This window comes from Mastigoproctus giganteus, chromosome 8 (genome assembly GCF_048544385.1).
Source record: "Mastigoproctus giganteus isolate SK-2022 chromosome 8, ASM4854438v1, whole genome shotgun sequence".
Lineage (NCBI taxonomy): Eukaryota > Metazoa > Arthropoda > Arachnida > Uropygi > Thelyphonidae > Mastigoproctus > Mastigoproctus giganteus.
The window spans coordinates 61,136,164-61,155,014 of NC_143582.1; the positions used below are offsets into that span (position 1 = coordinate 61,136,164).

The 18,851-nt window shown below is 42.6% G+C and overlaps 1 protein-coding gene across 1 annotated transcript in view; it reads left to right on the forward strand.

Moving 5' to 3' along the window:
- The first annotated feature begins 450 nt into the window (after window positions 1-450).
- The window catches only part of LOC150081564 (uncharacterized), a 52,083-nt gene continuing 33,682 nt past the window's right edge, over window positions 451-18,851 (forward strand). Inside the window, exon 1 of the mRNA XM_090379590.1 lies at window positions 451-516. The gene's annotated coding sequence lies outside the window, so the exon portion shown is untranslated. The remainder of the gene's footprint in view (window positions 517-18,851) is intronic.

Genomic DNA, 18,851 nt, shown 5'->3' on the forward strand with positions numbered 1-18,851 from the left:
GACTCGCACTGTATACACTTAATTTTAAGACCAGACTAAATAAGCTGAACTAGTCACTCCAATAAATTCATAGCGAAGACTCTAAAATTGGATTCTGATGCATGCGGACACGCTGATAATGTTTGCAAGTTCTGTTAAGAATATATTAAGCATTATAATTATGCTATAAAGTGGATATAAAATCTTTTAACTCTAACAGTAATTAAATTTGTCGAAATAAATCAAATTCTTATGTCCTTGTAAAAGAGAACCGGAATTATTATTACTTAACCACCAAGGACGATCAAGATCCGTTTGCTGATTTTCTCATGAGTTTATACTCATGAGAAACAGATGTCGACAAAATATATATCGAGAAGGGCAGCCATCAACAGGTGAATTATTTCCCTTGGGAGCTCCATAGTAATCTGACTCCGAATAGATAAGAAGTTTAATAAATTAAGAGACTTTCCAGAAACGGTTCCCCACAATCATTTCTCTGTTAGACTATCGTGACTAGGTCAACCAAAAAACCAGGTAAGTTCGATATTTCTTCTATATTTTTGGTTAGAATAGAATAGTGATTTCAATAAGAAATAGTTTAAGAAACTTTCTGTTATTAGTTTTTCTCCCAGCTGTTGTGCATTTTCAAAGATTTTCTACGAATGTTCAGAGAAAAGAAACCGAGTAACCAAAATTGTTTTTTGTTCAAATAGACCAGTTCAGAATATTTGGATACCAAATGAATGCTTGTATTAGTAGATGTAACATCGAACATTGTCCGAATAGCCCCTCGACGTGGGCACCTGTACGTGGTGAGGGGACCTCCCAGTGACGCTGCTGGACTTCCAGACTAGCATCACTGGGATCTAACGCCCATACCTTGGTTCCAGGGTTACATCGTTGGAATCCGGCGTGTGCAGCCGTGCGCCGCGACCCGTGGAAGCGGAAAGGGGGATCCTGGTGGTTGAGGGGCCCAGCCTTAATACACCACTTTGGCCCCTGCTTCGACAAGACGGGCGGTCCCGGAATGGCTCGACTGGGATCAATCGGCGGGTGGTTTTATACTGCTAGGGTCAACTGCGTTCCAAGAAGTCTCCCTCCCTTTGGTCCTGGGACGGAATAAAGACTTATTGGTAACGTGGGTATGGTGTTCTAAGCGAACTCGGCGTCCCATTCGTGTACGCAGTACCTGCTAGTTCACGAGTGGGCGCCCCCTCGTAGGGCTCCGTGGTGGGTGAGGTACTTAGGCATCAGACATTTTTTTCTTTACTCTCATGAGTAATTTAAATCTTTCTTCTGGGGCCCCAACAAGGCCCCTACCTAATCGATCAGATGAGAGTGAGAGCAATTCTGCAAAAAGAGCCAGAACTGAGGATAAAACACCATCTATAACACCGCTTTTCCTCATTCTCCATTCTACCGGAGAGCAGTCAATTGGGAAGATGTCACCCTTCTTTATCCAGAAAGGATTAGAAGGGCTGGCAGGATCACCAAAATCTGTAAAACGGCTGCGTTCTGGAGATCTCTTAATTGAAGCTTCAAGTACAAAGCAAGCAGAAAGAATCCTCAATGCGACATCCATAGGGGGAATACCGATCATTGTAACACCCCACAGAACTTTGAACTCTTCACGAGGAGTCATTTCAGAGTGGGATCTTCTTCATGTCTCTGAGGAAGAGATCTGCTCTGAACTAAAAGACCAAGGAGTGACGGCTGTCAAGAGAATATCAATGCGTAAGGATGCGAATCTCGTCCCTACCAGAGTTCTCATCATAACATTTAACACCCCACGGCCTCCAAGTTCCATCAAGGCAGGCTATTTAAACTGCCCAGTGAGGCTTTATATCCCAAACCCACTGAGGTGTTTTAAATGCCAAAAAAAAAAGGCCATTCACAAACGGCTTGTCGTGGTAACCCTGCCTGTGCTCGATGTGGTTCGAAAGATCACGAGAGCAAGGAATGTTCAGCTTGCAAACCGATCTGTATAAATTGCCAAGGAGAGCACCCTGCCTACTCCAGGGTATGCTTATAAAGCAGACTGGGTAAACTACTCAGCTTGTGTCCTTCTCGACACTCAATATGTTCAACATCAACATATTGATGACGTAACTGACCACATTACCAGCCAAATCCTATATGCAGCAGAAATTTCCATCCCAAAATCAGACCAATGCAAACATGTACACAAAAACCAATGGTGGAATACGGATTGCTCTAAAGCTAAAGTAGAAAAAAACCGTGCTTGGAACCGGTTCCGCAAATGCCCAACTACTGCCAACCTAATTTTATACAAAAAACTCAGAGCAAAAGCAAGGCAAATTAGAATGAAAGCAAAACGTGACTCCTGGATAAACTTTGCATCAACTATTAACAAAAATACTGACACACGAATTATATGGAAAAAAATACAAGCTCTCAATGGAAAATTTCCTCCGCAGCAGTCCCCGATAATACAATGGAATGGACAGGACCTATCCTCTTCTACTGACATTGCAAATGCTTTAGCAGAATCTTTCTATAACATTTCCGCCTCCTCTTCTTATGTCACCTCCTTTCAACGCATTAAATCTGTTGAGGAACGTCATAAATTTAATTTTTCAACTAGACTCTCACTTCCGTATAATCAACCCTTTTCTATAGCTGAACTCAAAGAATCCTTGAGCAAATCTCCAAATAGTGCAGCAGGACCAGACGGCATTCACTATAGTATGCTGAAGAATCTATGTGAAGCCGATCTCTACATACTATTACTCTTTTATAACCGGATCTTCTCAGAAAATACATATCCTCTCTCATGGCGTCATTCCTACATTTGTGCTATTCTAAAACCAAGTAAAGATCCTTCCATAATTGAGAATTACAGACCAATATCCTTGACAAGCTGTTTGGGCAAAATCTTTGAAAGGATGGTGCATAAGAGGCTCATGTGGGTGCTAGACTCCCAAAACGTTCTTTCCGATCACCAATATGGCTTCCGTAAAAACAGATCTACCCTAGATTTACTACTCAAAATTGAATCTAACATACGTAACGCTTTTGTCATGAGACAACATCTGGTGATGGTGAACCTAGATATTCAGAAAGCATTTGATACCACTTGGCGTCATGGTATTATTAAAGATATACATCAGTTGGGGTTGAGAGGCTACCTTCCACAATTCATCCAGAACTTTTTAAGGTTACGCACCTTTCAAGTCCGATACCAAAACATGCTATCAGCAACTCACATTCAAGAAGAGGGTGTTCCTCAGGGTTCCATACTGAGTGCTACCCTATTTGCTATTCGGGTCAACCACATATTGGAAGAACTTCCAAAATCCATACAAATATACATGTATGCAGATGACCTCACCATATCCTGTCAGTCACAAAGTATGAATACTGTTGAAAGACAGTTACAAATTGCTCTTTCCAGAATAGAATCGTGGACCTTACGTAATGGATACCGCCTAGCTGAGCAGAAATCCACCACTACTCATTTTTGCAAATTACGGTCACTGCATCCCGATCCTGAGCTAAAGATCAATAACATTTCAATTCCTCTTGTTCACACTGTCCGTGTTCTTGGCCTCGTACTTGATAAGAAACTGAACTTTCAAGCACATGTATCTTATCTTAGAACTATCTGCTTGAAAAAGTTGAATATTCTCCGGTGTGTGTCATCTATGTCATGGGGTGCTGATCGACATACCCTGATCCATCTTTATCGAGCCCTCATCAGATCCCGCTTAGACTATGGCTCTCCAGTGTATGACTCTGCGAGAAGAACTACTTTAGAGCGATTAAACACGATCCAGCACAGTGCGCTGAGAGTTTCTCTAGGAGCTTTCAGAACCTCCCCTGTTCAGAGCCTTTATATCGAAGCTCATGAGCCACCTTTACATCTTCGGAGGAAAACATTACTTTTGATGTTTGCCGCAAAAATTCGCAGTTTGCCCTCCCACCCTAGTTGGAAATATCTGTATAATACCGAATGGGAGTCATTTTACAACAGTAAGCCAAATGAAAACCGACCTGCTGCACTTAGACTTAGAGAACTCACTCAAGCATGGAATATAGACATCAGCAATATATTTCAGGACATGACACCTCCTGATCCGCCTTGGACAAATATTTCTGTTAATTACGACGGTTATTTTCAACAGTGGGGTAAGAACACCTTGTCGCCCTCCAATATTGCACAATTACATGAAACTCACTCTTCTAACTCAGAGGCCTACAAAATCTATACAGATGGATCAAAAACTGAGACTCAAGTAGGTGCTGCAGCAGTCTTCCCTTCATTCACCATTTCTGTTTCATTACCAACAGAATGCAGTATCTTTACTGCTGAGCTTTATGCTATTAATTTAGCTCTCGACCGGATAACTGAATTTTTAATTACAACCAGTTTAATATACACCGACTCACTCAGTGCTGTCACTGCTATAATAAGTGGTAACAACTCTTCTCACCCTGTAATAAAACAGATTCATTCTAAGCTACTTGCCTGTAAGGAATTAAACCAAACTGTGACATTCTGCTGGATCCCAGGTCATTCTGGAATAGCTGGCAATGAAAGAGCGGATCATGCAGCCAAACAACCAGAAACCACCACTTCGCAGAATTTTCAAGTTCCATATACAGATTACAAATACATTATCCGTAAAGCATGTTATAACAGTTGGTCATTAATCTGGAAAGGTTATTCAGGAAATAAACTCTACCAAATAAAACCGGAACCAAAGCTATGGCAATCCAGCTTCAGCAAAAACAGGCGAGATGAAATAATTTTAGGAAGGCTAAGGATTGGGCATACGCACCTCACTCACCTATATCTATTAACTAGTGACAGCGCTCCACAATGTACATTCTGTCAAGTACAACTGACCATTCGCCATTTGTTAGTGGACTGTCCCTACTTTCAAAATATCCGCTTAAACACCTTTAAATCAATAGCTAATACACAGTCATCAATAAATTTATTACAGATTCTGGGTGATGATTCTAATGAAAAAGAACTATTTATTTTCCTAAATCGTATAGGAATATACCATAAAATATAGTTATATTCACTATTAGAAAGACACAATATGGCCCTAGCAGCCTATGTGTCGTTAAACACAACAACAACAACAACAACAACAACCAGGGTATGCCAGCGGTGGAAAGATGAAAAAGAGATCCAAAAACTAAAAACAGAGCTGAATATCTCCTACCCAGAGGCCAGAAGACGCATGCAACCAATAAATAGCGGGAAACCTTCATATGCCCAGAAGGTTTCTGCAAAGTGCACTATCGGTACACAAACAGAGATGACTGTACCACCAAAAGAGTCATTCACTCCGATTGCACGCTATTTATTGAGTTCACAAAAGCCCACCAAAAAAACGCAATCAGCTGCCACTCCTATATTCGTACCTCCGAGTGCTCCACCACTACCAAAACCAAGTGGTAAAGAGCTAACAGATAAAACGGAAACAATGGATGTCGAGCGCAAGGAGGTACCGGATGAATCAGTCTTGGAACTCTTTGCGGAGGAAGAAATGGACACGGGACAGCGTCCATTCTTCCCCAAAAACGATAAAGCCAAGACTGATAAAAGTAAGCCCTCAGCACTTCGGAAGCTGCCTGATGGACCCACCAAGCCAAAATAATGGCTAAATTCCTACAATGGAATTGTCGTGGATTCCGGCGAAATACTGATGACATCAAGGCCCTCCTGCAAAAGCACGAGCCAGTTTGCTTTTGCTTGCAGGAGACTTATCTAAAAGCAAATGATGACCCCACCATGTATAACATCACAATCTTTCGTAAGGATAGAATTGCGGATGGTCCTGCTCATGGAGGAGTGGCTATCCTTGTGAGTAATCAGACCCCAGTTCAGCCCTTGTTAATTACAACCAGCATAGAGGCTGTTGCAATTCGCCTTACGGTGGGATTTTTATTAACGGTCTGCTCTATTTATTTGCCACCTTGGACTGACATCTCCCAGGAAGACCTTGATGATCTTGTAACGCAGTTGCCTCCCCCTTTCTTACTTCTTGGGGATTTTAATGGACATAACACACTGTGGGGTAGTGCTAACATCAATGGAAGGGGACGGGTCATAGAGCGTATGCTCAATGACAATGCCCTTTCCGTTCTAAATACTGGAACAAACACCTTCTTCCACATGCCTACCCGTACCTTTTCTGCCATTGATCTCTCTATCTGCTCCCCTTCTCTACTACCTTCACTCACTTGGGAAGTGGAGGAAAATCCATACGCAAGTGATCACTTCCCTGTGATAACCTTGTTACACAGTGGGAGACCGTGTCTTCCTTTTAGGTTACCACGGTGGAAGTTTGATCAGGCTGACTGGAATGCCTTCCAACATCAGGCAAATTTTGATCTTAGTACAGTCAGTCAGGAGCTTATCAATGACGCAGTAACGTACATCATAGAAATCATTGTCCAAGCAGCTGCGAATGCCGTTCCAAAAACATCTGCCCGGTTTCCACCGTTTCCCAAACCTTGGTGGAATTCACAATGCACAGCAGCAAAAAAGGCTCAAAACAAAGCGTGGGGGATATTCCGTCGATATCCTACCACTGTTAATCTAATAGCCTTCAAGCGTGCACGAGCCAAAGCACGCTACATTCGCCGTCAGAGTCAAAAGGAATCATGGATCCGTTTTACATCATCTATTAACCAGGCTACCAATTCTAAGGTAGTCTGGGATAAAATCCGGAAAATGAAGGGAAAATATACATCCCACCCTTCTTCAATCCTAGATTATAATGGATGCGCTATTGCAGATCCAACTGCAATAACCAATGCTCTTGGGGAAACATTCTCTAACATCTCTGCAACATCTTCGTATTCCCCAGAGTTCCTGGTCCTGAAACATAAAACTGAAAAACAGGCACTTAATTTTAAGTGTAAGAGCGTTTTTCCCTACAACGAGGCATTTACTATTCAGGAACTAAAAAGAGCTCTCGCTCTTTCCAAAGCGAGTGCTGTTGGACCAGATGGCATCCATTATGAAATGATTAAGCATCTTTCACCAAAATCTATGGATTATCTGCTCCTTCTGTATAACAGAATCTTTTTTGAAGGGCAGTTTCCGGATTCCTGGCGCAAGGCAATCGTTCTTGCCTTTGCTAAGCCAGGAAAGGATCCAAAAGTCACCACCAATTATCGTCCTATTGCTCTGACTAGCTCTCTGTGCAAAGTCCTGGAGAGAATGGTCAATTCTCGTTTAATATGGTACTTAGAATCAAATGACCTTCTCTCCAATATTCAGTGCGGCTTCCGAAGGAACCGGTCCACTTTGGACCATCTTATTAGACTGGAAACATCCATCCGGGATGCTTTCCTAAAACGAGAACACTTGGTGTCGGTGTTCTCTGATATGGAGAAAGCGTATGACACAACTTGGAGATTTGGCATCTTAAAAGATCTGCATAGCCTTGGACTTAGGGGGCAACTCCCCATTTTTATTAAAAACTTTTTAGCCAATCGATCTTTCCAAGTTCGTGTGGGATCCTCACTCTCTCGTCCCTTCAGCCAAGAGGAGGGAGTACCACAAGGATCAGTATTAAGTGTCACGCTTTTTGCCATCAAAGTAAATTCCATCACAGAACAACTTCCTCCAACTGTAAACGGCGCCCTCTATGTTGATGACTTTAGCATATTTTGTCAGTCATGCAACATGAGGGTTATTGAAAGACAACTGCAGAAAGCCATTGATCGCCTTAATTCCTGGGCACTTGCTAATGGCTTCAGGTTCTCGCCGGAGAAGACCGTTTGCGTACACTTTTGTCGCAAGCGTAATCTTCATCCTGAACCTGAATTAAGGCTCGGACAAAATGCTATTCCAGTAGCAGCGAACACAAAATTCTTGGGACTCATATTCAATAAAAAACTGACCTTTCTGGATCATATCCGTCAACTCCGCACAAAGTGCACAAGAGGCCTTAATATTCTCCGCTCGCTGTCCTCTACATCTTGGGGTGCAGATCGATGCACCCTTCTACGGCTTTACCGTGCACTTGTGCGATCCAAATTGGATTATGGGTCCCAAGTATGTTCTTCAGCCAGAGACAGTGCCCTTCGATGGCTGGACCCTGTCCATCATCAGGCCCTCCGTATCGCTACTGGAGCATATCGCACATCTCCTGTCCAGAGTTTGTACGTCGAAGCAAACGAACCATCGTTATCGCTTCGACGTAAGCAGTTGTCTTTAAAGTACGTTTTAAAATTGAAATCCCTGCCAGACCATCCCACGTGGCCATTCGTTTTTGAGCCACGATGGGAAAATTTATACAACACCCGTAAGACTGCCAATCGCCCTTTTGGTATTCGCCTCCAAGAGCTACTCATAGAACTTAATATCAAGGTAGACAAGGTTGCCCAAACACCAAAGCAACCCCTTCCACCCTGGCATGCTCATGTCCCGGCATGTGACTTTTCCCTTAGAAATTGGGGAAAGTCGGACACTCCATCATCGGTCTACCTGCAGCTTCATTCAGCACACCGAGCTGAACATTCTAACTTCGCGCCAGTCTACACAGACGGCTCGAAGTCGGAATCATATGTGGGATCTGCTGCTGTCTTTACAGACAGCACTACATCGGAGCAGATTCCCTCTGAATGCAGCATATTTACTGCAGAGCTGCACGCCGTAGAGTTAGCCTTGGATCACATTAGCGAATGCCAATACAAACGGTTCATTTTATATTCAGACTCTCTCAGCATCTTACAGGCTTTAATATCTGTGAGATATAATCCTCATCCAGTTCTGTCTAGTATTCAGCAGAAGATTCACTTCCTCCGTGGACGTGAATATGATATCCGCTTCTGCTGGATTCCCAGCCACATTGGGATTAGGGGAAATGATTTGGCTGACGCCGCAGCCAAATCAGCAATTCCCAATAATAACCGCTGCCTGTCAGTCCCCTATACAGACTACAGGCAAATAATACACAAGAAGATTCACTCCCAATGGCAGGATTCGTGGAATAGACAGACTGGGAATAAATTATATCTTATAAAGCCTGTAATTGAACCGTGGCAGTCTAGTCTGCGCAGGAATCGTAAGGAGGAAGTTGTTCTTGCCCGGACCCGCATAGGACACAGTCATTTAACTCATTCCTTTCTGCTGAGGGCTGATGACCCTCCTATGTGTGTGTCCTGTGGCACAATTTTAACGATGAGACACCTTTTAATTGACTGTCCAGATTTTAGCAGCACCCGTTTTACCGCTTTTAATCATCTGACTGAGCCGTATACACTCAGTCAGATTTTATCCGACAATGACAATGTGTCTGCTGTTTTTAGCTTTTTCAAATCAATTAAGGTTTTTACTCGTATTTAAAATGTATACGTTATTGTTATTTCTTTTATTGATAAGCTTTTATTATATATGGCCCCGGGTGCCAAGCGAATTCGAGGTCAAGCGTTCAAAGTGCGAATATACAGCGATCTTTCCCAGTGATAAAAATTCATTTTAAGTTATATCGTTCTTTACTGGAAGTTCATTTATAATTTAGTTCTATACTTGAAAAATCACAAGTAAGAACCAGGAAGGAAACTCACCTTTCTTTTTCAATACATATATTTACTCTATTTTACTAACCAACTAACTTATCTAACCGCTTGGCCTCCTTGCGGCACTGCTCCTGCCTCCCCGTGGCGGAGCCGGAAACTTGGGAGGGAAAGTCAACCTCCCAGGGCAAAAAGGAGCCTAACATGGACTACGACAACTACCCAGAGCTTGAGCAGCCTAGGCGCTCATCCAGTACCATCAACAATGCTGATCATGAAATTTCTCACGATGTAACAAAGTCTAAACGACTGCGTACAGACACAGACCAACAGGAATGCCCATCATTCCTTATCTTACATAGTCTGTCGGACAAATCTATGAGCACTCTCTCACCATTTCTTATTCAAAAATGTTTGGAAAATGTGGCGGGCTCTCCCAAAATGGTGAGAAGACTAAGATCTGGAGACCTCTTGGTAGAAACAGTGAGTCGCGCACATTCTGAGAGACTGTTGAAACTAACAGTATTTGGCGGACTACCCATTCAAGTTACCCCTCATGCAACACTAAATACTTCCAAGGGAGTAATTGCAGAGTGGGATCTGATAAATGTAACAGAAGATGAACTGGCCCAAGAACTCAAACATCAGAAAGTGATACAAGCCAAACGCATCATGATCAGGAAAGATGGAGAACTTGTTCCCACCCGCAACATCATCCTGACATTCGGAACACCTATCTTGCCATCCAGTGTCAAAGCCGGCTATCTCAACTGCCGAGTACGACCCTTTATCCCGAATCCTATAAGATGCTACAAGTGCCAAAAATTTGGTCACGCACAAATGGCTTGTCGAGGAGATCCAGTCTGCCCAAACTGTGGATCGAAAGAACATTCGCAAGCAGACTGTGACGCCAAAACACCACACTGTCTGAATTGCAAAGGCGTGCATCCAGCCTACTCCAAGTCATGCGATCTATGGAAAACTGAAAAAAAAATCCAAAAGTACAGGGTAGAACGAAAAGTCACATACCAAGAGGCAAGAAAGCAAATTATGCTTAACGCACCTAAGAACACATATGCAGCAGCAATGCAAAAATACCAAACAACAGCAACACAAACTGAAGTATCAGTTCCCCCAACCATGTCGATTGCAGATTGGGCCCGATCTATACTGTCACCAACAATGAAACAGACTCCAAAAGAGCAAAAGGTAGTAGATAGAGCCAACAACACCCCTGTCACAGTCCCACCTGCAACCCCACATAGACCATCAGATAATTCAAAGTCAAAAACCGACTCAGTTACAAATAGGAAGACAAACAATATTACTTCAGAAAATATGGACACTGATAACAATACTGACCCAAATGAACCTATTCTAGATCTTCATGCAGAAGATGTCTTGGATACCGGACGCCCAACCTTTCCAAGAAAAGAGAAAATGAAACTCGATCGCCACAAACAGCCTGGGAATAAAAAAGACTCAGAATCCACCTCAAGTAACAAAACCAAATAATGCACCAAATCATACAGTGGAACTGTAGAGGAATTCGCAGTAACATTGATGATATCCACGAGTTAATTGATCGTTACCATCCCGTAGGCATCTGCCTACAAGAGACAAATTTAACACGACATGTATCACTCTCAGTTAAGAATTATGCACTCTTCAGAAAAGATAGAATTGCTACAAATAATGCTCACGGAGGGGTAGCCATACTCATAGACTCACGAGTACCTTGCAGATTAATTCCTTTACAAACCTCCATCGAAGCTGTTGCAACACGTATTGTGATTGGTATTACTTTGACAATTGTTTCCATCTACCTTTCGCCCAATCACTCCTATACTATCCATGAACTGGAAGATCTTATTCAGCAGTTGCCAACCCCTATCTGTTTATTGGGTGACTTCAATGGACACCATCCATTGTGGGGTTCTCCCAATGCAGATAGACGAGGACAACTTATCGAACAGCTTGCTGACAGACAAAATCTGATTATACTAAATACTGGCTTGCCAACTTACATCCATCTCTCTACGGGTACAACTTCTGCAATAGACCTTTCGATATGCTCTCCGATCCTCTTCCCTAGTATTGAGTGGACGGCCCTCGACAACCCGCTAAATAGTGATCACTTTCCGCTAATATGTAAAATTCAAACAGGACATTCCATAATTTCCCAAAACTATGTAAAATGGAAATTTCACAGAGCAGATTGGGCAAAATTCACTTCCCGAGTGTCCTTTGATGAACAGATCATCGAAAGCTGTCCTATTGACACAGCTACCGATCACATCACGAGACAAATACTGGCTGCTGCATGCACTGCGATTCCACAATCACAGTCAACAACCCATAGAACCATAAACTATTGGTGGAACGAAGAGTGCAAAGGTGCAAAAAAAGAAAAAAACCGAGCATGGAATCTGTTTCGAAAATATCCCACCACCGCCAATCTTATAAACTACAAGAGACTCAGAGCCAAGGCCCGTCACATTAGGAAGAAAGCTAAAAGAGAATCTTGGATTCGATTTGCGAGCTCGATTAATAAGAATACTGATTCAAGAATAATATGGCGGAAAATAAAACAACTAAGTGGCAAAGTTCCCCAATTATCCTCTCCAATTCTGAACTGGAATGGACAGGATCTTTCTTCTCCTACAGATATAGCCAATGCCCTAGGGACTGTTTTTTCACAGCTATCTGCCTCAACAGCATATGATCTATCATTCCAGAAGATCAAAGCATTAGCTGAAAAGTCCAAACTGAACTTCAGATCTACGAGTAAATGTACTTTACCTTATAATCAGCCGCTTACAATGCTTGAACTTCAAGAAGCCATATCTAGCTCAAAACACAGTGCTGCAGGCCCCGACGGGATATACTACATTATGCTCCAACACTTAAATAAAGAATCGGTCTGTTCACTGCTCATTTTTTTCAATCGCATCTTTCTTGAACATTGTTTCCCCAGTTCCTGGCACCACTCCTATATAATAGCAATTCCGAAACCAGGAAAAGATCATTCCATTCCTGAAAACTATAGACCTATTTCTCTCACCAGCTGCTTAAGCAAAACCCTGGAAAAAATAATTCACCGTCGACTTACTTGGTTTCTCGACTCTAAAAATATAATTTCTGACAATCAATTTGGATTCAGGAAAAATCGATCAGCCCTGGATCTCATGGTCAAAGCGGAAACAAACATCAGGAATGCATTCATTCGAAATGAGCATCTCGTCATGGTATGCCTTGATGTAGAAAAAGCCTTCGACACCACATGGCGTTTTGGTATCCTAAGAGATCTGCATTCCCTTGACCTGAGAGGCCACTTACCGTACTTCATATTGAATTTCCTTCAGCACAGATCTTTTCAAGTCCGATACCGACAAGTTCTCTCTCAAACATATATACAAGAAGAAGGGGTCCCACAAGGCTCTGTGCTCAGCGCCACCTTATTCGCAATAAGAATAAACCATATGACTAAATATATGCCCAGCACTGTGAATTCATACCTCTATGCAGATGATCTCACTTTTTCTTGCAGTTCTCAAAACATGACTTTCATTGAGCGGCAGCTCCAAATTTCAATTAATAATATTCAGTTATGGATGGCACAGAATGGGTATAGACTCTCTTGTTCAAAATCGAAAGTAGTTCACTTTTGCAACAAAAGGAAGATGCATCCAGATCCAGAAGTACACTTAACAAATCAACCTATCTCAGTTGTGAGCAGCATTCGTCTGCTTGGTCTGACTTTTGATAGTAAGTTGAACTTCATAGAGCACGTTAAACATCTAAAGACGTCTTGCTTGAAAAAAATGAACGTACTTAGAGTCATTTCTTCTACATCATGGGGTGCAGATCGGTACACGTTACTGCATTTGTATAGAGCCCTAATCAGATCTCGCCTTGATTATGGTGCCCCGGTGTATGATTCTGCTAGAGGAAGCGTACTAGCGCGACTTGCACCAATTCAACACTCTGCCCTGAGGATTTCTACAGGCGCTTATAGAACTTCACCAGTCCAAAGTCTTTATATTGATGCTCATGAACTTCCTCTAACCCTCAGGAGAAAGATGTTAATTCTTAACTATACAACTAAAATCCAAAGTCTACCTACCCATCCCATTAGGCCGATACTTAACGACCCACAGTTCACAACATTCTATAGAAAAATAAACCAAGAGCAATTCAACCTTTTGCTCTCAGAGCTCAAGCACTATCAGAAACCTGGAATATAGATCCCGATAAAGTTCTACAAGATTTAAGCAGTACGGATCCCCCATGGAGGTGTATTATGCCACTCTGTGACAATTATTTTCTAAACTGGGGAAAACACTCTCTTGCAAATGTTAATATACAACAACTCCATATAGCCCATACACAAAATTATCTGCAATTTTCAAAAATATATACTGACGGATCAAAATCTGAGAGTGGAGTGGGTGCATCAGCCGTTTTCCCTCATAAAACCTTCTCTGTATCACTTCCCAATGAATGCAGCAGCTATACAGCTGAATTATACGCCATCAAAATTGCAGTGGAAAATATCCTCCATCTGACCATCCATAAAAGCATGATATATACAGACTCCCAAAGTGCGATTATAGCTTTACAGAACAATTCTCCTAAAACACATCCTTTAATAAAGCTCATAAAATCCAAACTGATGCATCTTCAAGAACTCCAACGAGTGGTCATTTTCTGTTGGATCCCAGGCCATGCTGGGATACAAGGAAACGAACGTGCAGACTATGCCGCTAAACATCCATCCGACAGTGAATTATCACAGCATTACGTCCCATATCTTGACTACAAAAGTAACATTCGAAGAATGTGTAAAGAACAATGGAGAATTCAATGGCAAGCCCAAACGCACAATAAACTCCGCCAAATAAAACCTGAACCGCAATCGTGGACCTCCAGTTTCCGTATGAACAGGAGGGAGGAAGTAATTTTAACTAGAGCGCGAATTGGCCATAGTCACCTTACCCACCTTTATCTCCTCACAGGTAATGATCCTCCACAATGCACACAGTGCAACTGTCCACTCACAATAAAGCATATTCTTATTGAGTGTACTTTATACACCACTGCCCGCCAAGTCTCTTTTAGCTTTCTGCCAAACCTTAAAGAACCTTTGACACTTTGCCACATCATAGGTAACGACGCTAATCTACTGGAGTTCTTTCATTTCACAAAAAATATCGAATTATATGATCGTTTTTGAGTAATGCCATCACAATCACCATGCATATGTAACATTTATAACGGTGATAGGTGCAATATGGCCTAAGCAGCCCTTGCACCAAAAAACAACAACAACAACAACAACAACAACATTATTATATATCTGGACATGGTGGCCTAACTACTTAGGCCACTGAAAGGATAAATTTTTATATATTACCTGGTCTTGGCGCATTATAGCCTTAGATGCTAATGCGCCAATAAAATTCAAACCAAAAAAAACCAAAAACCTGTCCCGAATCCAGCAGATAATATACAGCCTCTATGAAAGTGGATTCGATATCCGCTTCTGCTGGATCCCCAGTCACATCGGGATTAGAGGAAATGATTTGGCTGACACTGCAGCCAAATCAGCAGCCGTGACGGATAATCTTGACCTGTTAGTCCCCTATACAGACTACAGGCAAGTGATCCGTAGTAACCTACAATCTCAGTGGCAAGACTCGTGGCATCGACTGATTATTACAAACAAACTATGTCAAATTAAGCCTATGATCCATCCTTGGCGGTCCAGCTTACGCAGGGATCGCAAAGAGGAAGTTGTTCTTGCTCGGCTCCGCATAGGACACTGTCATATTACACACTCCTTTTTGCTGAGGGCTGACGACCCTCCTATGTGCGAGCAGTGCGACACCATTTTATCCGTTAAACATATTTTATGTGACTGTACCAATTTTAGCAATGCTCGTTTTACCGCTTTTAACCATCTGACTGAGCCGTATACACTCAGCCAGATTTTATCCGACAATGACAATGTGTCTGCTATTTTTAGTTTCCTAAAAACAGTAAACCTTTTTACTCATATTTAAAAAAAAAATCTTATTATTTTAAGATTTACTACTGTTACTTGTTTTCAGATATTTGTCTTATACAGTTTATAATTGTTTTATACTCTGACTTAGTGACCTAATTCATTAGGTCACTGAATGTTTTACTAATTTTTTTTTTTTTGACAAAGTTTTGGCGCATTATAGCCTAAGTAGCTGATGCGCCAATAAAACTCAACTAACTAACTAACTGATAAAAGTAAGCCCTCAGCACCTCGGAAGCCGCCTGATGGACCCACCAAGCCAAAGTAATGGCTAAATTCCTACAATGGAATTGTCGTGGATTCCGGCGAAATATTGATGACATCAAGGCCCTCCTGCAAAAGACGAGCCAGTCTGCTTTTGCTTGCAGGAGACTTATCTAAAAACAAATGATGATCCCACCACGCATAACATCACAATCTTTCGTAAGGATAGAATTGCGGATGGTCCTGCTCATGGAGGAGTGGCTATCCTTGTGAGTAATCAGACCCCAGTTCAGCCCTTGTTAATTACAACCAGCATAGAGGCTGTTGCAATTCGCCTTACAGTGGGATTTCTATTAACGGTCTGCTCTATTTATTTGCCACCTGGGACTGACATCTCCCAGGAAGACCTTGATGATCTAGTAACGCAGTTCCCTCCCCCTTTCTTACTTCTTGGGGATTTTAATGAACATAACACCCTGTGGGGTAGTGCTAACATCAATGGAAGGGGACGGGTCATAGAGCGTATGCTCAATGACAATGCCCTTTCCCTTCTAAATTCTGGAACAAACACCTTCTTCCATATGCCTACCTGTACTTTTTCTGCCATTGATCTCTCTATCTGCTCCCCCTTCTCTACTCCCTTCACTCACTTGGGAAGTGGAGGAGAATCCGTACGGAAGTGATCACTTCCCTGTGATAACCTTGTTACACAGTGGGAGACCATGTCTTCCTTTTAGGTTACCACGGTGGAAGTTTGATCAGGCTGACTGGAATGCCTTCCAACATCAGGCAAATTTTGAACTCAGTACAGTCAGTCAGGAGCCTATCAATGACGCAGTAACGTACATCACAGAAATCATTGTCCAAGCAGCTGCGAATGCTGTTCCAAAAACATCTGCCCGGTTTCCACCATTTCCCAAACCTTGGTGGAATTCACAATGCACAGAAGCAAGAAAGGCTCAAACCAAAGCATGGCGGATATTCCGCCGATATCCTACCACTGTTACTCTAATAGCCTTCAAGCGTGCACGAGCCAAAGCACGCTACATTCGCCGTCAGAGCCAAAAGGAATCATGGATCCGTTTTACATCATCTATTAACCAGGCTACCTATTCTAAGGTAGTCTGGGATAAAATCCGGAAAATGAAGGGGAAATATACATCCCACCCTTCCTCAATCCTAGATTATAATGGATGCGCTATTGCAGATCGAACTGCAATAGCCAATGCTCTTGGGGAAACATTCTCTAACATCTCCGCAAGTTCTTCGTATTCCCCAGAGTTCCTGGTCCTAAAACATAAAATCGAAAAACAGGCACTTAATTTCAAGTCCAAGGGCCTCTATCCTTACAATGGGGCATTGACTATAGAGGAACTGAAAAGAGCCCTCACTCTTTCCAAAGCAAGTGCTGTTGGACCAGATGGCATCCATTATTAAATGATTAAACATCTTTCACCAAAATCTATGGATTGTCTGCTCCTTCTGTATAACAGAATCTTTATTGAAGGGCAGTTTCCGGACTCCTGGCGCAAGGCAATCGTTCTTGCCTTTCCTAAGCCAGGAAAGGATCCAAAAGTCACCACCAATTATCGTCCTATTGCTCTGACTAGCTGTCTGTGCAAAATCCTGGAGAGAATGGTTAATTCTCGTTTAATATGGTATCTAGAAACAAATGACCTTCTCTCCAACATCCAGTCCGGCTTCCGAAGGAACCGGTCCACTTTGGACCATCTTATTAGACTGGAAACATCCATTCGGGATGCTTTCTAAAACGCGAACACTTGGTGTCAGTGTTCTTTGACATGGAGAAAGCGTATGACACAACTTGGAGATTTGGCATCTTAAAAGATCTGCGTAGCCTTGGTCTTAGGGGACGACTCCCCATTTTTATTAAAAACTTTTTAGCCAAATGATCTTTCCAAGTTCGTGTGGGATCCTCTATCTCTCGATCCTTTAGCCAAGAGGAGGAAGTACCACAGGGATCAGTTTTAAGTGTCACGCTTTTCGCCATCAAAGTAAATTCCATCACAGAACAGCTTCCTCCAACCGTAAACGGTGCCCTCTATGTTGATGACTTTAGCATATTTTGTCAGTCATGCAACATGAGGGTTATTGAAAGACAATTGCAAAAATCCATTGATCGCCTTAATTCCTGGGCACTTGCTAATGGCTTCAGGTTCTCGCCGGAGAAGACCGTTTGCGTACACTTTTGTCGCAAGCGTAATCTTCATCCTGAACCTGAATTAAGGCTCGGACAAAATGCTATTCCAGTAGCGGCGGATACAAAATTTTTGGGACTCGTATTTGATAAAAAGCTGACCTTTCTGGATCACATCCGTCAACTTTGCACAAAGTGCACAAGAGGGCTGAATATTCTGCGCTCTCTTTCCTCTACATCTTGGGGTGCGGATCGATGCACCCTACTACGCATCTACCGTGCACTTGTACGATCCAGAATAGATTACGGGTCCCTGGTATACAATTCGGCCAGAGGCAGTGTACCTCGTTGGCTGGATCCTGTCCATCATCTGGCTCTCCGTACCGCTATTGGAGCATATCGAACATCTCCAGTCCAGAGCTTATACGTCGAAGCAAACGAACCGCCGCTATCGCTTCGACGTAAGCATTTGTCTCTAAACTACGCTTTAAAACTGAAATCCCTGCCAGACCACCCTACGTGGCTATCCGTTTTTGAGCCACGTTGGGAAAATTTGTACAACACCCGTAAGACTGCCAATCGTCCTTTTGCTATTCGTCTCCAAGAGCTACTCAAAGAATTTAATATCAAGGTAGACAAGGTTGCTCAAACACCGAAGCAACCCCTTCCACCCTGGCATGCTCATATTCCGGCATGCGACTTGTCCCTTAAAAATTGGGGAAAGTCGGACACTCCATCATCGGTCTACCTGCAGCTTTATTCAGCACACCGAGCTGAACATTCCGACTTCGCGCCAGTTTACACAGACGGTTCGAAGTCGGAATCATATGTGGGATCTGCTGCTGTCTTTACAGACAGTTCTACATCGGAGCAGATTCCCTCTGAATGCAGCATATTTACTGCAGAGCTGCATGCAATAGAGTTAGCCTT